This window comes from Mustelus asterias, chromosome 2, assembly GCF_964213995.1.
Source record: "Mustelus asterias chromosome 2, sMusAst1.hap1.1, whole genome shotgun sequence".
Lineage (NCBI taxonomy): Eukaryota > Metazoa > Chordata > Chondrichthyes > Carcharhiniformes > Triakidae > Mustelus > Mustelus asterias.
In genome coordinates, this window is record NC_135802.1 from 168,019,592 (window position 1) to 168,041,927 (window position 22,336).

A 22,336-nucleotide genomic window follows, 5' to 3' on the forward strand; every position below is an offset into this window, starting at 1 on the left:
GAAGGGCTAAAAGGGGACATGAGAAGACTTTGGCGGATAGGGTTAAAGAGAATCCTAAGGCGTTCTATAGGTATGTCAAGAACAGAAGGTTGGTTAGGGCAAGTTTAGGGCCAGTTATAGATGGCAGAGGGAAGTTATGTGTGGAACCGGAGGAGATTGGTGAAGCATTGAACCAATATTTCTCTTCGGTGTTCACGCAAGGGGACATGAATATAGCTGAGGAGGACACTGGGTTGCAAGGGAGTAGAATAGACAGTATTACAGTTGATAAGGAGGATGTGCAGGATATTCTGGAGGGTCTGAAAATAGATAAATCCCCTGGTCCGGATGGGATTTATCCAAGGATTCTCTGGGAGGCAAGAGAAGTGATTGCAGAGCCTCTGGCTCTGATCTTCAGGTCGTCGTTGGCCTCTGGTATAGTACCAGAAGATTGGAGGTTAGCGAATGTTGTCCCATTGTTTAAGAAGGGGAACAGAGACTTCCCCGGGAATTATAGACCGGTGAGTCTCACTTCTGTTGTCGGCAAGATGTTGGAAAAAATTATAAGGGATAGGATTTATAGTTATTTGGAGAGTAATGAATTGATAGGTGATAGTCAGCATGGTTTTGTGGCAGGTAGGTCGTGCCTTACTAACCTTATTGAGTTTTTTGAGAAAGTGACCAAGGAGGTGGATGGGGGCAAGGCAGTGGACGTGGTATATATGGATTTTAGTAAGGCGTTTGATAAGGTTCACCATGGTAGGCTTCTTCAGAAAATGCAGATGTATGGGATTGGGGGTGATCTAGGAAATTGGATCAGGAATTGGCTAGCGGATAGGAAACAGAGGGTGGTGGTTGATAGTAAATATTCATCATGGAGTGCGGTTACAAGTGGTGTACCTCAGGGATCTGTTTTGGGGCCACTGCTGTTTGTAATATTTATTAATGATCTGGATGAGGGTATAGTTGGGTGGATTAGCAAATTTGCTGATGACACCAAAGTCGGTGGTGTGGTAGACAGTGAGGAAGGGTGTCGTAGTTTGCAGGAAGACTTAGACAGGTTGCAAAGTTGGGCCGAGAGGTGGCGGATGGAGTTTAATGCGGAGAAGTGTGAGGTAATTCACTTTGGTAGGAATAACAGATGTGTTGAGTATAGGGCTAACGGGAGGACTTTGAATAGTGTGGAGGAGCAGAGGGATCTAGGTGTATGTGTGCATAGATCCCTGAAAGTTGGGAATCAAGTAGATAAGGTTGTTAAGAAGGCATATGGTGTCTTGGCGTTTATTGGTAGGGGGATTGAATTTAGGAGTCGTAGCGTTATGTTGCAACTGTACACAACTCTGGTGCGGCCGCACTTGGAGTACTGTGTGCAGTTCTGGTCCCCACATTACAGGAAGGATGTGGAGGCTTTGGAGAGGGTGCAGAGGAGGTTTACCAGGATGTTGCCTGGTATGGAGGGGAGATCCTATGAGGAGAGGCTGAGGGATTTGGGATTGTTTTCGCTGGAAAGGCGGCGGCTAAGAGGGGATCTTATTGAAACATATAAGATGATTAGAGGTTTAGATAGGGTGGATAGTGATAGCCTTTTTCCTCTGATGGAGAAATCCAGCACGAGGGGGCATGGCTTTAAATTGAGGGGGGGTAGTTATAGAACCGATGTCAGGGGTAGGTTCTTTACCCAGAGGGTGGTGAGGGATTGGAATGCCCTGCCAGCATCAGTAGTAAATGCGCCTAGTTTGGGGGCGTTTAAGAGATCCGTAGATAGGTTCATGGACGAAAAGAAATTGGTTTAGGTTGGAGGGTCACAGTTTTTTTTTAACTGGTCGGTGCAACATCGTGGGCCGAAGGGCCTGTTCTGCGCTGTAATGTTCTATGTTCTATGTTCTATGTTCAATTAAACAGAAAAATATAAAATCAAATAATTATTTACAATAAGAATAAGTTGAGATCAAAAAGGAGGTGGTATTGGGGTTCTTGAGAAACATTAAGGTAGACAAGTCCCCAGGGCCTGATGGGATTTACCCCAGAATACTGAGAGAGGCAAGGGAGGAAATTGCTGGGGCCTTGAGAGAAATCTTTGTATCCTCACTGGCTACAGGGGAGGTCCCAGAGGATTGGAGAATAGCCAATGTTGTTCCTTTGTTTAAGAAGGATAGCAAGAATAATCCAGGTAATTACAGGTCGGTGAGCCTTATGTCAGTGGTAGGGAAATTATTGGAGAGGATTCTTCGAGACAGAATTTACTTCTATTTGGAAATAAATGGACGTATTAACGAGAGGCAACATGGTTTTGTGAAGGGGAGGTCTTGTCTCACTAACTTGATTGAGTTTTTCGAGGAAGTGACGATGATGATTGATAAGGGAAGGGCAGTGGACGTTGTCTACATGGACTTCAGTAAGGCCTTTGAAAAGATCCCTCATGGCAGACAGGTACAGAAGGTGAAGTTGCACAGGATCACAGGTGAGCTGGCAAGGTGGATACAGAACTAGCTTGGTCACAGAAGACAGAGGGTAGCAGTGGAAGGGTGCGTTTCTGAATGGAGGGCTGTGTCTAGTGGCATACTTCAGGAATCAGTGCTGGGATCTTTGCTGTTTATAATATATATTAATAATTTGGAGGAAAATGTAACTGGTTTGATTCGTAAGTTTGTGGACGACACAAAGGTTGGTGGAATTGCAGAGAGCGATGAGGACCATCAGAGATCATAGATAGGTTGGAGACTGGGTGCGGACCGATGATAGGTGGAGTTTAATCCAGACAAATGTAAGGTAATGCATTTTGGAAGGTCTAATACAAATAGGAAATATACAGTAAATGGCAGAACCCTTCAGAGTATTGATAGGCAGAGGGATCTGGGTGTACAAATACACAGATCACTGAAAGTGGCAACGCAGGTGGAGAAGGAAGTCAAAAAGGCATATGGCATGCTTGCCTTCATCGGTTGGGGCACTGAGTTTAAAAATTGGCAAGTCGTGTTGCAGCTTTATAGATCCTTAGTTAGGCTACACTTGGAACATAGTGTTCAATTCTGGTCGCCACACTACCAGAAGGGTGTGGAGGCTTTGAAGAGGGTATAGAAAAGATTTACCAAGATATTGCCTGGTAAGGAGGACATTAGATATGAGGAGAGGTTGGAGAAACTTGGTTGAGGGGCGATCTGATAGAAGTCTACAAGATTATGAGGGGCATAGACAGAGTGATAGTCGGAAGCTATTTCCCAGGGTGGAAGAGTCAATTACTGGGAGGCACAGGTTTAAGGTGCGAGGGGCAAGGTTTAAAGGAGATGTAAGAGGCAAGCCTTTTTCACAGAGGGTGGTGGGTGTCTGGAACTCACTGCAGCGGGGGAGGTAGTGGAAGCAGATACGATAGTGATTTTTAAGGGGCGTCATGACAATTACATGAATCGGATGGGAATGGAGCGATATGGACCCCGGAAGGATAGGGGGTTGTAATTCAGCTGGGCAGCTTGGAGAGCTGAAGGGCCTGTTCCTGTACTGTAATTTTAGAAACATAGAAATATATAGGGTTCATGGTGGGAGATACAGGAAGGATATCAGAGGTAGGTTCTTTACGCAGAGAGTGGTTGGGGTGTGGAATGGACTGCCTGCAGTGATAGTGGAGTCAGACACTTTAGGAACATTTAAGCGGTTATTGGATAGGCACATGGAGCACACCAGGATGATAGGGAGTGGGATAGCTTGATCTTGGTTTCAGATAAAGCTCGGCACAACCTCGTGGGCCGAAGGGCCTGTTCTGTGTTGTACTGTTCTATGTTCAATGTTCTATAGAAAAACTACAGCACAAACAGGCCCTGCGGCCCACAAGTTGTGCCGAACACATCCCTACCTTCTAGACCTACCTATAACCCTCCATCCTATGACGCTCCATGTACTCATCCAGGAGTCTCTTAAAAGACCCTATTGAGTTCGGCTCCACCACCACTGGCGGCAGCCGATTCCACTCGCCCACCACCCTCTGTGTGAAAAACTTACCCCGAACATTTCCCCCGTACCTACCCCCAGCACCTTAAGCGTGTGTCCTCTCGGAGCAGACATTTCTACCCTGGGAAAAAGCCTCTGAGAGTCCACCATCCTTCGCCTCTCCAAGGAGAAAAGATCGAGCTCCCTCAGCCTATCCTCATAAGGCATGCCACCCAATCCAGGCAACATCCTTGTAAATCTCCTCTGCACCCTTTCAATCTTTTCCACATCCTTCCTATAGTGAGGCAACCAGAACTGAGCACAGTACTCCAAGTGGGGTCTGACGAGGGTCTTATATAGCTGCATCATTATCCCCGGACTCCTAAACTCAATCCCTCGATTGAGAAAGGCCAGCACACCATACGCCTTCTTAACCACCTTCTCCACCTGCGGGGCTGATTTTAGAGTCCTATGGACCCGGACCCCAAGGTCCTTCTGATCCTCTACAGTACTAAGAGTTTTTCCTTTTATATTGTACTCCTTCATCCCATTTGTCCTACCAAAATGGACCATGACGCATTTATCTGGGTTGAAGTCCACCTGCCAATTCTCCGCCCAGTCTTGCATCCTATCTATGTCCCTCTGTAACTTCTGACATCCCTCCAGACTACCCACAACCCCACCAACCTTCGTGTCGTCGGCAAACTTACCAACCCATCCCTCCGCTTCCTCATCCAGGTCATTTATGAAAATGACAAACAGCAAGGGTCCCAGAACAGATCCCTGGGGAACACCACTGGTGACCGACCTCCATTTAGAAAAAGACCCATCTATACCCACTCTCTGCCTTCTTTGGGCAAGCCAGTTCTGGATCCACCGGGCAGCAGCCCCTTGGATCCCATGCCCTCTCACTTTTTCTAGAAGCCTTGCATGGGGGACCTTATCGAATGCCTTGCTAAAATCCATATAAACCACATCTACCGCCTTCCCTTCGTCAATGTGGGCGGCATGGTAGCACAGTGATTAGCACTGCTGCTTCACAGCTCCAGGGACCTGGGTTCGATTCCCGGCTTGGGTCACTGTCTGTGTGGAGTTTGCACATTCTCCTCGTGTCCGCGTGGGTTTCCTCCGGGTGCTCCGGTTTCCTCCCACAGTCCAAAGATGTGCCGGTTAGGTTGATTGGCCATGCTAAAATTGCCCCTTAGTGTCCTGAGATGCATAGATTAGAGGGATTAGTGGGTAAATATATCGGGATATGGGGGTAGGGCCTGGGTGGGATTGTAGTCGGTGCAGACTCGATGGGCCGAATGGCCTCTTTCTGCACTATAGGGTTTCTATTATTCTAATGTGTTCAGTCACATTTTCAAAGAACTCCACCAGGCTTGTAAGGCACGATCTGCCCCTGACAAAGCCATGCTGAGTATTCTTGAGCATACTAAACCTCTCTAAATGCTCATATATCCTGTCCCTCAGGATCTTCTCCATCAGTTTACCAACCACTGAGGTTAGACTCACCGGTCGGTAATTACCTGGGCTATCCCTATTCTCCTTCTTGAAAATAGGAACCACATCCGCAATCCTCCAATCCTCCGGCACCTTTCCCGTCTCCATCGACAACGCAAAGATCATCGCCAGAGGCTCTGCAATCTCCTCCCTCGCCTGCCACAGTAACCTGGGGTACATCCCATCCGGACCCGGCGACTTATCTATCTTGATGCCATTCAAAGATTCCAGTACAACCTCTTTCTTAAAGTCCACATACTCAATCCTTTCAGTCCACCGCACGCCCGCAGTACATCCACCCAGGTCCTTCTCCTCTGTGAAAACCGAGGCAAAATGTTTTGTTAAGAACAAACATGTACGACTTTAAGATGGGATTTTGTTGGGTCTGTGTAATCCAGTCCAAGTAGCATCTTGCTTTCTGGCTAGGATTTACCTAAAGCCAACTCTTAGTTTTGACTCCACATGTGCAGCACGGTGGGGAGAGCTGGAGAGTAAACAGAGACAATTTCCACACTGATAACTTCCCACACCCCCAAAAATATCGACTTTACATTTTATTACCCGTTAAATGTTTCACAAATTTGCAGTAATTAACATTTTTTGACATTGGTCATTTTGTAAGATTTTATTAATCTCTGGCTTTGTAATCCATTGGAAACTGATCAGGATAAAATTCTGTTCAGCTGATCACTGGCCCAATATCCCCGTCATCTCTTTTCAGGAACAGCTGTGCAGGATAAGTGAATTGGCCCTTGGGAAATTGCCCCCTACTGTCCCAAGGTGTGTAGGTTGGAATAATTAGCCATGTAAATGCACGGGGTTACGGGGATAGGGCGGGGAGAGATCCTGGGTAAGATACTTTGTCAGAGAGTCAGTGCAGACTCGATGGGCTGAATGGCCTCCTTCTGTGGGAATTTGTTGATTTCTATCTTGTCCATGGCAGGGTTCAGGCTTTCCCCCAAGATTAAGGACCCTGGAAGCCAACATCCCAGCCATGGAAAGCTGCCAGCAAATCAGAGGCCAGCAATGCTTCTGTCCTCAGCAGCACCACCATGGCGGCAGTGGTTGTTGTTGGAATGACATTTAGAGTTTGGGTTAGGGTCTCGAGGCCTCGGATCAAGGAGGGGCCTAGGCCCTCAGCTATGGGATTGGCACCATGAGCAGCGGGTTGGCCTTCAGTAGCTCCTCCTTCCTGATGCCAACTCCTTCAATCAGGTACTGGGTACCTGTGAATGAGGGAGCCCCCTCCCCTAGGAGCTGCTCGGAAGCTGCAATGAGTTGCCCACCTGCCACTGGATTAATACCAGTGGCTGCAGGAGGAGGCCTTTAAACATACATTAATTGCCCATTTAAGGGTCTGGATTAGGGGCAGGGCAGGAAGGCCTTCCAGCTACTGACTTAATAACCTGGAGGTGGGAAATTGGGGACGTGCCCACTTATCACTCTCCCAATTTGCCACAGAGGAGAGCACAGATTCTGCTCCACCTGCAGAGAATATAGTATAAACATGGCATGGAGTGATTGGTTGTATTCGGAAATTGAAGGCGGGGGGGGGAGGGGTGGGAGGGGGAAGGGGGCGGGAGGGGGAGAGGGGGGGAGGGGGCGGGAGGGGGAGGAGGGGGGGAGAAGGGGGGGGAGGAGGGGGGGGAGGAGGGGGGAGGAGGGGGGGAGAAGGGGGGGGAGGAGGGGGGGAGGAGGGGGGAGGAGGGGGGAGGGGGGAGGAGGGGGGTGGAGGGGGTGGAGGGGGGGTGGAGGGGGGAGGGGGTGGAGGGGGAGGGGGGTGGAGGGGGGGGAGGGAGGGGAGGGGGGAGGGAGGGGGAAGGGGGAGGGAGGGGGAGGGGGGAGGGAGGGGGGTGGAGGGGGGAGGGGGTGGAGGGGGGAGGGGGGCGGGGAGAGGGGGGTTGGGGAGGTGGGGAGGAGGGGGTGGGGTGGGGGGGGAGGAGGGGGGTGGGGGAGGGGGGAGGGGGGGTTGGGGAGGGGGGAGAGGGGGGAGAGGGGGAGGGGGGGAGGGGGGGGAAGGGGGGGAGGGGGAGGGAGGGGGAGGGGGGGAGGGGGGAGGGGGAGGGAGGGGGAGGAGGGGGGAGGGGGGGAGAGGGGGGAGGGGGGTGGGGGTGTGGGGGGAGGGAGGGGGATGGGGGGAGGGGGAGGGGAGGAGGGGAGGAGGGAGGGGGGAGGGAGGGTGGGTGGGGGAGAGAGGGGGGGAGGGGGGAGGGGATGGGGGGAGGGGGGGAGGGGGGAACCGGGGGGGAGGGGGGGAGGGGGGGAGGGGAGGGGGGAGGGGAGGGGGGTGGGAGGGGGGGGAGGGGAGTGGGGGGGGAGGGGAGGAGGGAGGGGGGGAGGGGGAGGGGAGAGGGAGGGTACCTCTTCAATAGTTTAGTGAGTTGTCATTACGTAATGTTCTGGCAATGTTCATTTTAGTTTGTTCATTACAGTAAAAACATTTAAACATGAATGTGATTCTTTGCAATGATCACTGGGAAATTCAAATGTTTTTCAAAAAATATTATCAGTCTCTTCATGAATCTTAACAATGCATTGACTTCAGTTTTTACAGCAAGGGATGTTAAGGTGTTTAAATGTCCTGCTGTGGAGAGATAGGTCCAAGATTAATTTATTTCATTCTGGCTGTGATAGTGTAATTGCGAGATGTGGTGCTGGATCAGGATGCCAGTTAGCAGAATGAAGGGGATGCAGAAGTACCTATACCACATTCTCTGAGCCAGGAGGAGCAGTAACCCTCCCCCTGGATCCTCAACAAAGCGTCTGCCACTGGTTGGGTCCTTTCTTTTCAATCACAGTCTCTCTTCCCCACCTCCTGATTTTACTCTCACTTCCTTCTGGATTGCTGGGTTCTGTCTGCCAGGCTTCCCAGCCAGCCTCTCGCCAACCACGAGCTATCCATTTCTTTTCTTGCTTGGCAGATTGTAAAAAAAATATGAATGAAGTTGAACACTGTTCAATTTAATGGGATTTCCAATCCTCATTCTTTCCAGCCTCTACATAAGCATATAAGCGGAGCAGGATTGGGCCAGCCAGCCTTTTGAGCGCTCCATCACTCAATGAGATCATAGCTGATATTTTACTTTAACACCAATTTTCCTGCATTATCCGCCTATTCCTTGATGTTTTAAATATGTAGAAACATATTGATTTCAGTCTTGAACATACTCAACAGCTGAGTCCCACTGTCCTCTGGGCAAGGATTTCCAAACACTCACCACCCTTTGGGAAAAGAAATTCCTCCTCATCTCGGTCCTCACTGGCCTTCCGCTCATTCTCAGGCTGTCATTGTACAGCACAGAGAGAGGCCCTTCGGCCCATTGCATCTGAGTCAGCCATCAAGCACTTATCTATTCTAATCCCATTCTTCCCAGTGTCCTACCATTCACTGAATACTTTCTTGTTAAATTACTTCTTCCAAAGTGCATCACCTCACACTTTTCAGGATTAAATTCCATCTACCACTTATCTGCCCATTTGACCATTCCGTCTTTATCTTCTTGTAGCCCAAGACACTCCACCTCACTGTTAACCAATCTTTGTATTATCCGCAAACTTACTAATCCTACCCCCCACATAATCATCAATGTCATTTATATAAATGATGAATAATAGGGGGCCCAACACAGATCCCTGTGGTACACCACTGGACACTGGCTTCCAGTCACTAAACCAGCCTTCTGTCATCACCCTCTGACTCCTACAACTGAGCCAATTTTGAATCCACTTTATCAAATTACCCTGAATCCCATGTGCATTTGCCTTCTTTATAAGTCTCCAACTATGACTCTCACCAAATTTTATGTGCACAATTTTAAAACTGCACATAATATTCCAGGTGCGGGCTTATTAATGCTCTATATAACTACAGAAAAACACATTTACTCCTATATTCAAATTCCCTTGCAATAAAGACCAACGTACCATTGGCTTTTTACATTATTTACAGTATCCGCATGTTAGCTTTTAGAAACATAGAACATAGAAAAACTACATTTTGCAGACTCGATGGGCCGAATGGCCTGTTTCTGCACTGTAGGGTTTCTATGATTACAGCACAAACAGGCCCTTCGGCCCGCAAGTTGTGCTGAACACATCCCTACCTTCCAGAACTACCTATAACCCTCCATCCTATTACGCTCCATGTACTCATCCAGGAGTCTCTTAAAAGACCCTATTGAGTTCGCCTCCACCACCACTGACGGCAGCCGATTCCACTCGCCCACCACCCTCTGTGTGAAAAACTTACCCCGAACATCTCCCCTGTACCTACCCCCCCAGCACCCTAAACCTGTGTCCTCTCGTAGCAGACATTTCCACCCTGGGAAAAAACCTCTGAGAGTCCACCCGATCTATGCCTCTCAACATCTTATACACCTCTATTAGGTCTCCTCTCATCCTTCGTCTCTCCAAGGAGAAAAGACCGAGCTCCCTCAGCCTATCCTCAGAAGGCATGCCACCCAATCCAGGCAACATCCTTGTAAATCTCCTCTGCACCCTTTCAATCCTTTCCTCATCCTTCCTATAGTGAGGCGACTAGAACTGAGCACAGTACTCCAAGTGGGGTCTGACGAGGGTCTTATATAGCTGCATCATTATCCCCAGACTCCTAAACTCAATCCCTCAATTGATAAAGGCCAGCACGCCATATGCCTTCTTAACCACCTCCTCCACCTGCGGGGCCGATTTTAGAGTCCTATGGACCCAGACCCCAAGGTCCTTCTGATCCTGTACAGTACTAAGAGTCTTTCCCTTTATATTGTACTCCATCCCATTTGACCTCCCAAAATGGACCACGACGCATTTATCTGGGTTGAAGTCCATCTGCCACTTGTCCACCCAGTCTTGCATCCTATCTATGTCCCTCTGTAACTTCTGACATCCCTCTAGACTATCCACAACCCCACCAACCTTCGTGTCGTCGGCAAACTTACCAACCCATCCCTCCGCTTCCTCATCCAGGTCATTTATGAAAATGACAAACAGCAAGGGTCCCAGAACAGATCCCTGGGGCACACCACTGGTGACCGACCTCCATTTAGAAAAAGACCCATCTATACCCACTCTCTGCCTCCTTTGGGCAAGCCAGTTCTGGATCCACAGGGCAGCAGCCCCTTGGATCCCATGCCCTCTCACTTTTTCTAGAAGCCTTGCATGGGGGACCTTATCGAACGCCTTGCTAAAATCCATATAAACCACATCTACCGCCTTCCCTTCGTCAATGTGTTTAGTCACATTTTCGAAGAACTCCACCAGGCTCGTAAGGCACGATCTGCCCTTGACAAAGCCATGCTGAGTATTCTTGAGCATACTAAACCTCTCGAAATGCTCATATATCCTGTCCCTCAGGATCTTCTCTATTAGTTTACCAACCACTGAGGTTAGACTCACCGGTCGGTAATTTCCTGGGCTATCCTTATTCCCCTTCTTGAAAATAGGAACTACATCCGCAATCCTCCAATCTTCCGGCACCTCTTCCATCTCCATCGACGACGCAAAGATCAACGCCAGAGGCTCTGCAATCTCTTCCCTCGCCTCCCACAGTAATCTGGGGTACATCCCATCTGGACCCGGCGACTTATCTATCTTGACGCCATTCAAAGATTCCAGCACAACCTCTTTGTTAAATTCCACATACTCAATCTTTTCAGTCCACCGCAAGCCCGCAGTACATCCACCCAGGTCCTTCTCCTCTGTGAAAACCGAGGCAAAATACTCATTAAGCACCTCTGCCATTTCTACTGGTTCCGTACAGACTTTCCCACCTTCACCTTTTATAGGCCCTATTCCTTCACTTCTCATCCTTTTACTCTTCACATATTTATAGAACGCCTTAGGGTTCTCCTTAATCCTACCTGCCAAGGCCTTCTCGTGACCCCTTCTGGCTCACCTAATTTCCTTCTTTAGTCCCTTCCTACAAGCCGTATACTCATCTAGATCCCTATCTACACCAAGCTCTCTGAACCTTTTGTATGCTTTCCTTTTCTTCCCGACTCGGTCCCGCACAGCTTTCATGCACCATGGTTCCTTTAACCTACCAACTCCTCCCTGTCTGCTCGGAACATTGTCCTGTCGAACTCTAGACAGACATTCCTTGAAAAACTGCCACCTCTCTTCAGTACATTTCCCTGAGAATACCTCCTTCCAATTTACTCCTCTAATTTGCTGCCTTATGTCTTCATATTTCCCCTTACTCCATATAAACGCTTTCCTAGCTTGCCTGATCCTCTCTTTTTCCAATGCAAGCATAAAGGAGATAGAGTTATGATCACTATCCCCCAGATGCTCTCCCACTGAGAGATCTGACACCTGTCCAGGTTCATTGGTCAGTATCAGATCAAGTACAGCCTCTCCTCTTGTAGGTTTGTCCACATGCTGTGTCAGGAAACCCTCCTGAACACACCTAACGAACTCCTTCCCATCCAATCCCCTTACCCTCTGGATATTCCAATCTATGTTTGGGAAATTAACGTCTCCCATCACAACAACTCTGCTATTATTGCATCTCTCCAGGATCTGTTTCCGTATCTGCTCCTCCACCTCCCTGTTACTATTAGGCGGCCTATAGAAAACTCCCAGCAAAGTGATCGACCCCTTCCCACTCCGAACTTCCACCCACAGAGACTCTGTAGACAATCCCTCCACACCATTCACCTTCTCTACAGCTGTGACACTATCCTTGATCAGCAGTGCCACTCCACCCCCTCTCTTGCCTCCCTCCCTGTCCTTCCTGAAACATCTGAATTCTGGCACCTGGAGTATCCAGTCCTGTCCCTGAGCCATCCAAGTTTCTGTAATGGCCACCACATCACACTTCCAGGTATCGATCCACGCTCTGAGCTCATCCCCTTTATTCACTATACTCCTGGCATTAAAGTACCCTCGTCAGACCCCACTTGGAGTACTGTGCTCAGTTCTGGTCGCCTCATTACAGGAAGGATGTGGAAAAGATTGAAAGGGTGCAGAGGAGATTTACAAGGATGTTGCCTGGATTGAGTGGCATGCCTTATGAGGATAGGCTGAGGGAGCTCGGTCTTTTCTCCTTGGAGCGACGTAGGATGAGAGGAGACCTAATAGAGGTATATAAGATGTTGAGAGGCATAGGTCGGGTGGACTCTCAGCGGCTTTATCTCAGGGTGGAAATGGCTGCTACGAGAGGACACAGGTTTAAGGTGCTGGGGGGTAGGTACAGGGGAAATGTTCGGGGGAAGTTTTTCTCACAGAGGGTTGTGGGCCGAGTGGAATCGGCTGCCGTCAGTGGTGGTGGAGGCGAACTCAATAGGGTCTTTTAAGAGACTCCTGGATGAGTACATGGGACTTAATAGGATGGAGGGTTATAGGTGGGCCTAAAAGGTAGGGATATATTCGGCACAACTTGTGCTGTAGTTTTTCTATGTTTCTATGTTTCTAAACAAGAGAGTGCAGAATGTAGTGTTAGAGTCATAGATAGGGTGTCGAGAAAGATCAACTTAATGCAAGGTAGGTCCATTCAAAAGTCTAACAGCAGCAGGGAAGAAGCTGTTCTTGAGTTGGTTGGCATGTGATCTCAGACTTTTGTAGCTTTTTCCGGACGGAAGAAAGTCGAAGGGAGAATGTCCAGGGTGCACGGGGTAATTATGCTGGCTGCTTTACCGAGGCAGCGGGATGTGTAGACCGAGTCAATGGATGGGAGACTGGTTTGCGTGATGGATTGGGCTACATTCATGACCTTTTGTAGTTTCTTGCAGTCTTGGGCAGAGCAGGAGCCTTACCAACCTGTGATACAACCAGAAAGAATGCTTTCTATGATGCATTGGTAAAAGTTGGTGAGAGCCGTAGCTGACATGCCAAATTTCCTTAGTCTTCTGAGAAAGTAGAGGCATTGGTGGGCTTTCTTAACTATAGTGTCAGCGTGATTCTACCACTTACAGCACAATTCACATCTGAATTTAATCCTCCAAAATGCATCCCCTCACATTTTTCCAAGGGGGGGCTGAGGGGACGGGGCCATGATGGGTGTAGGGCCTAAGGGGAACTGTGCACTCTGCAGCAGGGATGGGTCAGGCCGGGGGTGGGAGGGTGGGCAGTGATCAATCGGGCCGGTGGGGGGTTTGGGGAGGGGGGGGGGGCGCTTACAGACTTCTCAGAGATCTGCACATGCACAATTGTGCCCTCTAGTATGAAGTTGTCAACTTTCCAGCAAGGTTTAGACCCCGCCCCATTCCTCAGAAACAGATTGTGTATTATTTTTGCACAAGGTGGCATAAGATTGCATTTTTAAGCTCGCCCAATAAATGGTTCTGAAACTCTCCCGTTCTCACGCTCGTTCAGCACTTGGAATTTTTTGATAAGATCACTGCCAGTGTCTGTAGCACTCAGAGTGTAGAGTGTGAGACTGCAGCATTGTGGTGATTTGACGAGCTGAGAATTCCAAAATCCTGAATTAATGATTCGGATGCAAATTCTCATATCATATCAGCCTGCGAGCTTAGAGTCAGTGAGTTAATTCAATCCTGAATGAAAAAGTTAGTGTCAGCAATGATGACCACATAACAACCTGATCGATGTGAAAACCCATCCAGCTCCTTAATGCCTTTGAGGGAAGGAAACCTGTCCTTAACCTGTCAGGTCTACATGTGACTCCAGACTCAATGCAATGTGCTTGACGCAGGAAGGCATCGAGTTGTTCGAAATGGGCAACAAATGCAGATCTTGGCAGCAAAGTCTCGATCTGAAGAATGAATTTAAATGTTTAGGAATGAAGGTGCGACCTTCTCCATTTTGTGGTTCAGCTACCTCAGGCAATAAGCTGTAAAAATGGGGGAATTCCCATTTTCTGCTTTTAACTTTAGAAGTTGGAAGAACTAAACAGCCAAATAGAGAAGTTAATGCTTACAAGAAGTCTATTTGCCAAAATATACATTGCAGCTTTTCTGAAAAATTCTTCAGGAAATTGGAAACAAATAGTGAATGATGTTCTCCAGTTCATTGCTCTTTCTCCAGCCAGCATGGTGAACTGACATCCCACTCAAGCAAAGGAAAGGAAAGAGAGAGATTAGGAGAGCAATAGTGGTGGGGGACGCGTCGGTTAGAGGCACGGACAGGCGATTCTGTGGGTGCGAACAGGACTCCAGGATGGTAGTCTGCCTAACTGGTGCTGGGGTACTGGATGTCTCTGAGCAGATAGGAGGCATATTAAAAGGGGAGGATAAAGAAACGGATGTCATTGTACACATTGGTGCAAATGACGTAGATAGGAAGAGCAGGGTGATCCTACGAGAGCAATTCAGGGAGTTTCGAAATAGGCTAAAAAGTAGGGCCTCCAGGGTGGCAATCTCTGCGCTGCTCCCAATGTCTAGGGCCAGTGAGGCTAGGAATAGGGAGATAGTACAATTGAACGCTTGGCTGAAGGACTGGTCCAGGAGGGAAGGCTTCATATTCCTGGATCATTGGGAAGTTTTCAAGAGAGGATGGCACCTGTACAAGAAGGATGGGTCACAACTAAATTGGAAGGGCACGAATATCCTGGCTGGGAGTTTTGCTAGTGCAGTTCAGGTGGGTTTAAACTAATATGGCAGGGGGGTGGGGATCAAAAAATTATGTCTACAAGTGTAAAGGCTGAGGATGAGCTTGGGGCTGGGACAAGGCTGGCAAAGAAGAAGAGCACTCTGGGGGGAGGATGACTTCACTGGGCCTGGAGGTCTGGAGTGCATCTACTTCAATGCAAGGAGCGTAGCAGGTAAGATAGACGAACGTAGGGCCTTAATGCTTACGAGGAATTTGGATGTGGTTGCGGTGACAGAGACTTGGTTGAAAGAGGGACAGGACTGGCAACTGAACATTCCGGGTTACAAGTGTTTTAAGCAAGACAGAGGAGGGGCCAAAAGAGGTGGGGGAGTAGCAGTATTAGTTAGAGAGCATATTACAGTGGTGCAGAGGGAGGACAATTCAGAGGGGTCGTGTAACGAGTCACTGTGGGTGGAGCTCAGAAACAGGAAGGGCGCAGTCACTATGCTGGGGATATACTACAGGCCCCCCAACAGCCCAAGGGAAGTGGAAGAACGGATATGTCAGGAGATAATGGATAGGTGCAGGAAAAATAGGGTTGTTGTAGTGGGAGAATTCAATTTCCCTGGTATAGACTGGAAATCGCGTAGGGCTGGGAGTCTGAATGGGGAGGAATTTGTAAAATGCGTACAGGAAAGTTCTTTGGAACAATATATAGATAGCCCGACTAGAGAGGGGGCTATACTGGACCAAGTACTGGGGAATGAGCCCGGTCAGGTCTTCAAAGTTTCGGTAGGGGAACATGTGGCAAATAGTGACCACAATTCTGTTAGCTTTAGGATAGTGATGGAAAAGGATGAGTGGTTTCCCAAGGATAAGGTGGTGGATTGGGGGAAGGCTAACTTTAGTGGGATTAGGCAGAAATTGGCAGCTGTTGATTGGGAGAGGCTGTTTGAGGGTAAATCCACATCTGGCATGTGGGAGTCTTTTAAGGGACAGTTGTTAGGGCTGCAGGATAGGCATGTGCCTGTAAAAAAAGGATAGGAAGGGTAGGATTCGAGAACCGTGGATAACCAGGGAAATTGAAGGATTGGTCAAAAAAAAAAGAGAGGCGTATGTTAGGTCCAGGCAGCTAAAAATGGAGGGAGCTCTGGAGGAATACAAAGAAAGTAGGAAAGAACTCAAACGAGGAATTAGAAGGGCAAAAAGGGATCACGAAATGTCCTTGGCAGACAGGATTAAGGAGAATCCCAAGGCATTTTATTCATAGGTTAGGAACAAAAGGGTTATCAGGGAAAAAATCGGACCTCTCAGGGACAAAAGTGGGGAATTATGCTTAGAGCCCAAAGAAGTAGGGGAGATCCTAAATGAATACTTTGCGTCGGTATTCACAAAGGAGAGGGATGTGTTGACTGAGAGTATCTTGGAGGGGAGTGTTGACCCGTTCGAGAAAATCTCCATTACAAGGGAGGAAGTGTTAGGTTTTTTAGGGAATATAAAGGCTGACAAATCCCCAGGGCCTGATGGAATCTATCCAACGCTGCTCAGGGGAGACGAGAGATGAAATCGCTGGACTTCTGGCGCAAATCTTTGTCTCGTCACTGGATACAGGTGAGGTCCCAGAGGATTGGAGGATAGCTAATGTGGTCCCGTTATTTAAGAAGGGTAGGAAGGATAACCCGGGAAATTTTGGCTGGTGAGCTTGACGTCCGTGGTAGGGAAGTTGTTGGAGAGGATTCTTAGAGATAGGATGTATGCGCATTTAGAAAGGAATAAACTCATTAATGATAGTCAGCATGGTTTTGTGAGAGGGAGGTCATGCCTCACTAACCTGGTGGAGTTTTTTGAAGAAGTGACTAGAATGGTTGACGAGGGAAGGGCCGTGGATGTCGTCTGTATGGACTTTAGTAAAGCGTTTGACAAAGTCCCTCATGGTAGGTTGGTGCAAAAGGTTGGATCTCATGGGATAAAGGGGGAGGTGGCTAGATGGGTGGAGAACTGGCTTGGTCACAGAAGGCAGAGGGTGGTAGTGGAAGGGCCTTTTTCCGACTGGATGCCTGTGACTCGTGGTGTTCCGCAGGGCTTTGTATTGGGACCTCTGCTGTTTGTGATTTAAATAAACGATCTGGTAGAAGGTGTAACTGGGGTGATCAGTAAGTTTGTGGACGACACGAAAATGGCTGGACTTGCAGATAGTGAGGAACATTGTCAGAGGCTACAGAAGGATATCGATAGGCTGGAAATTTGGGCAAATAAAAGGCAGATGGAGTTCAATCCAGATAAATGCGAAGTGAAGCATTTTAGTAGAACTAACGTAGGGGGGAGCAATACGATAAATGGCAGAACCATAAAGGGTGTAGATATGCAGAGGGACCTGGGTGTGCAAGTCCACAGATCCTTGAAGGTGACGTCACAGGTGGAGAAGGTAGTGAATAAGGCGTATGGCATGCTTGCCTTTATAGGACGGGGCATAGAGTATAAAAGTTGGGGTCTGGTGTTGCAGTTGTATATAACGTTGGTTCGGCCGCATTTGGAATACTGCGCCCCGTTCTGGTCGCCACACTACCAGAAGGACGTGGAGGCTTTAGAGAGAGTGCAGAGGAGGTTTACCAGGATGTTGCCTGGTATGGAAGGGCTTAGTTATGAGAGATTGGGTAAACTGGGGTTGTTCTCACTAGAAAGACGGAGGATGAGGGGTGACCTAATAGAAGTGTATAAAATTATGAAAGACATAGATAGGGTGAACGGTGGGAAGCTTTTCCCCAGGTCGGTGGTGACGTTCACGAGGGGTCATAGGTTCAAGGCGAGGCAGGGGAGGTTTAACACGGATATCAGAAGGACGTATTTTACACAGAGGGTGGTGGGGGCCTGGAATGCGCTGCCGGGCAAAATGGTGGAGGCGGACACACTGGGAACATTTAAGACTTATCTAGATAGCCACATGACGGAGTGGGAATGGAGGGATACAAAAGAATGGTCTAGTTTGGACCAGGGAGCGGCGCGGGCTTGGAGGGCCGAAGGGCCTGTTCCTGTGCTGTATTGTTCTTTGTTCAAAGATACACATTATACACAACAACAAGCTGCCACTCTCAGCTGTGTCACACCAGAAGACAGGAGCAGCGTTTACTGGCTGAGATGTCACTGTTTTGATATCAGTAAAGTTATGGTTTTTGTTTTGAATAATGAAATAATTTGTTGGAAGATCTTCATTATCTGTCTTTATCAAATGCCCAGGAAGTGCAAAGAGGATCTGAGGGGAAGTCCTTGCTTTAGTTTTCCATTTTGTGAAGTTAAGTTGTCCGAAATACCTGAGCTTAAGTTAGAATAATCTAGCTATTTTCTTCCTCACAATTTAAACTTCCCAATTTTATTTCATAGAAACATAGAAGATAGGAGGAGGCCTATTTATTTAGCCCTTCAAAACTGCTCCGCCATTCATTACGTCATGGCTGATCATCCAACTCAACAGCTTAATCCTGCTTTCTCCCCATAACATTTGATCCCATTCCTCCCCAGTGCTATATCCAGCCGCCTCTTGAATACATTCAATGTTTCGGCATCAACTACTTCCTGTGGTAATGAATTCCACAGGCTCACCACTCTTTGGGTGAAGAAAGTCTCTTCACCTCCGTCCTAAATGATCTACCCTGAATCCTCAGACTGTAACCCCTGGTTCTGGACTCCCCCACCATTGGGAACATCCTCCCTGCATCTATCCTGTCTAGACCTGTTAGAATGTTATAAATCTCTGAGATCCCCCCTCATTCCTTTGAACTCCAGCAAAAACCTAGTCAATCTCTCCTCATACATCAGTCCCACCATCCCTAGAATCAGCCTGGTAAACCTTCGATGCATTCCCACGAGACAAGAACATCTTTCCTCAGAAAAGGAGATCAAAACTGCACACAATACTCTAGGTGTGGCCTCATCAAGACCCTGTATAATTGCAACAACACATACCTGCTCCCGTACGCAAAACCTCTTGCAATGAAGGCCAACATACAATTTGCCTTCTTTACTGCCTGCTGCACCTGCATGCTTACCTTCAGTGACTGGTTCACAAGGACACCCAGGTCCCGCTGCACACTCCTCTCTCCCAATTTACACCCATTTCACAAAATCCAGCTAAAATAATGCAAACAAATACACAATGTACATAAATGTAGAAGAATGTCAGATTTTAGCCCAAAAGGAAGGTCATCAACATGAAACATTGGGCAGAATTGTACCAGAAATGAGCAAAGTCTGATTTTGGGCAGGTGAATTGGTGTTTGACCGGCCAACAGGATGTCAGCTCTTCACACTGGCACTTCATATACAAAATTTAGAATCACAGCTTTCACATCAGATTACTGGCTGCAAGCCTCTCATTCCCTGCCCACCATCACCTCAGGGCTTCAATACGCCCGGCGTCAACCTCTGCACATAGCTCAAAGACATCCAAGTCAGAGGAAGCCTTTGCCAAACTGCCCCGAGGTTCCCTTCCCTTCCCCCAGCCCTTTACTGAAGCCTGTGACCCAGCCCCACAATGCAGCCAAGGCAAAGTGGCTCTGCTAACTTGCCTGTTCACCACCCCTCTCCCCACTCCCACCCACTCCCCTCCCACTCCCCACCCCGCCCTGCAACATGGATCCGCTCTGCAATTGCTGTCCCGAGTAAGTGGACACACCCCAAGCTCCGCTCAGTTATGCTGGTCAGGTGCATGAGTCCACTCATACATCGGCCGGAGTTAAATTTGACATGGGCGTATGATTCTGGTATCTGGGCCCAATAATGATTTGCAAATGTATTATAATGACATTCCACAATTGTGTCTGACATTTACACCAGGAAATGTGTCTAGGGTCTTCTGGCAATATTTTCATGTCACACTGCGAAACGCGCCCACCATGAATTGGAGGGAAATCCCCCCCATTAACTGTTTTTCTATCCACAGACACCGCCCGACATGCTGACTATTTCCAGCAGATTCTGCTTTTATTATATTTGACATTTAGCAATCTGGCTGAAGATTTTTGTCCAACAAACTCCAATAACAAAATGTTATCTTGCAAAACTACCGGCTACCAAACTGCATCATGTAGTTGAGATGCTTAAAGTAAAGTTTATTTATTAGTCACAAGTAAGGCTTACATTAACACTGCAATGAAGTTACTGTGAAATTCCCCTTACACATAAAAATGAAATATTGACAAATACTTTAAATAGATCAGAACATGAATGTGAAACTGACTGTGACTTTCCCTCACACAATTGGGGAAAAAACAGTGAACTGTCTTGAGAAAGACTTTGATGTTACAGAGAAAGAACTCAGTGCAGCAAACCCAGCAGTTACCCAATGACAGTTCAGCATCTTGAAAATATTAATGACATGGAAGGACAATATCTAACTCAACTTGAGTAGTAGATTGAAACAAACACCAAATAGGAGCAGAAGTAAGAAGGCCATTCGGCCCCTTGAGTCTGTTCTGCTATTCAATAAGATCATGGCTGATCCATTTGTGTTTCAAATTCCACATTCCCATCTACCCCAGTAACCTTTGATTCTTTTGCCTAACAAGAACCTATCCATCTTCACTGTAAATATATTCAGTGACCTCGCCTCCACTGCCTTTGAAGGAAGAGTTAGAAAGGTGGCAGTTAGGACACTGAGTACATCGATAAGACTCAGATCAGTGCAGTTTTATAATTTTTCTCTTCCTTCAAATTCTTTGAGAAATCTTGGAAATCTACTAATACTGTAAGCTAATCCGAGCATTGCCAAAAAGCTGTACTTTTCTACAACAGAATGACTTACGATATTAATAAGCATAAAATAACAACAGTCACATCAAACAGATTTAAAAAAACATACCAGGTCTTAAAAGCCAACAGCTTATCCTTAATGCAACCACGTTTGGAAACACAACAACCTACTTGGGATGTGGAAGCAAATTCTGTTTCTGTTCAGAGGGTTTCACTGAAGCCACCCAGAGTCAAGGCGAATGCAACCACCTTCCTGCAGCACTGCCTCAACTCTTCTGACTAACTGCTGAAAGGAATTGTGTCAGCACCCACATCCTGCCCACAGCTGTACACAGAATCTTTGTAGAAAGCAGCACCAACTGTCTATTTATATATATGTTGCCCGCCCACATTACAGAGGGTGGACTTAGCATCTAATTGGTTCGAGATATGGACTATTCAGAGGTATATTACCAAAGACTTTGCACATGCTGCATTATCAGAAAGTTTTGAACTATAGTGGCTGTAAAAAGCAGCGACAATGCTCTGGCTCAATAAAGTTAAATAAATTCACCTTTCGCCTTGCCGAGGCTCTTTGACCCTTTAACGAGGTTCTCTTTGCTCCTCGTTACGACGATGGTTTCTTCTTGATGGCACCTTTGTACCTGGAGCCTCAGCGTCCAATCCCAGAAACTATCTCAGTAACATTGCCTGGGCAATGCAAGGTGGGAAATTTAACTCAAAGTCAGAATAACTGCAATATCCAAAGTATCAAGGTGGTAGGATTGAAAATTAAACTGAATCAGTTCAGATTAGGTTCCAGAAATACAGGAAATATAAGCAAACATGGATATTTTTAATTGGTCCATCCTTCTAAACATTTTATGTAACTAATTTAAATTAGAATCCCGACAGTGAAAACTATTATTACAGAAAACAATAACAACTAAATATTTATATTAAAGAATAAAAATTGTTTTTAGATGATATTCATCAGCATCCAAAACATTAATCTAGACCTACCAATAGCAGGTGGGCGTCACTGGCTGGGTCAGCATTTGTTGCCCGTCCCTAATTCCCCTTGAACTGAGTGTCTCGCTCGGCCATTTCAGAGGGCAGTTGAGAGTCACCCACATTGCTGTGGCTCTGGAGTCACATGTAGGCCAGACCGGGTAACAACAGCAGATTTCCAAAGATGTGCAGGTTAGGTTGATTGGCCAGGTTAAAAATTGCCCCTTAGAATCCTGGGATGTGTAGGTTAGAGGGATTAGCGGGTAAGTAAATATGTGGGGGTAGGGCCTGGGTGGGATTGTGGTCGGTGCAGACTCGATGGGCCGAATGGCCTCCTTCTGCACTGTAGGGTTTCTATGATTTCTATGATTTCCTTCCCCAAAGGATATTTGTAAATCGGATGGGTTTTTAACAACAATCATTGTCATGGTCATAAAACTTTTAATTCCAGATTTTTATGGAAATCAAATTTCACCATCTGCCATATGGTGGAGTTTGACATCATGTCAGCGAGAGTCACTACTATAGCAGGGACCAGATGCCATGGCCACAACGGGGGATGTGAGGCCATTGAAGCCCCCGGGTGGTCAGGGGCATGGCCAGGCAGTGTCTATCGGGCAGTGCCAGGCTGGTAGTGCTCATCTGACATGCTGGCACTGCCCATCTGGCACCATGTGTGTGCCAGGAGCAGTGCCAAGGGGTGAGGCCCAAG

General features: G+C 47.5%; 1 protein-coding gene across 8 annotated transcripts in view; it reads right to left on the bottom strand.

Moving 5' to 3' along the window:
- The window catches only part of LOC144480563 (uncharacterized), a 140,326-nt gene that overhangs the window by 21,572 nt on the left and 96,418 nt on the right, over nucleotides 1-22,336 (bottom strand). For 2 of the 8 annotated variants that reach the window (XM_078200200.1, XM_078200208.1), the window contains exon 3: nucleotides 21,188-21,324. The exons of 4 other annotated variants lie outside the window; for them this stretch is intronic. The gene's annotated coding sequence lies outside the window, so the exon portion shown is untranslated. Of the gene's footprint in view, nucleotides 1-20,743; nucleotides 20,979-21,187; nucleotides 21,325-22,336 lie in introns of those variants that run through there. 2 more of the 8 variants (XM_078200181.1, XM_078200163.1) reach the window with 2 other exon arrangements.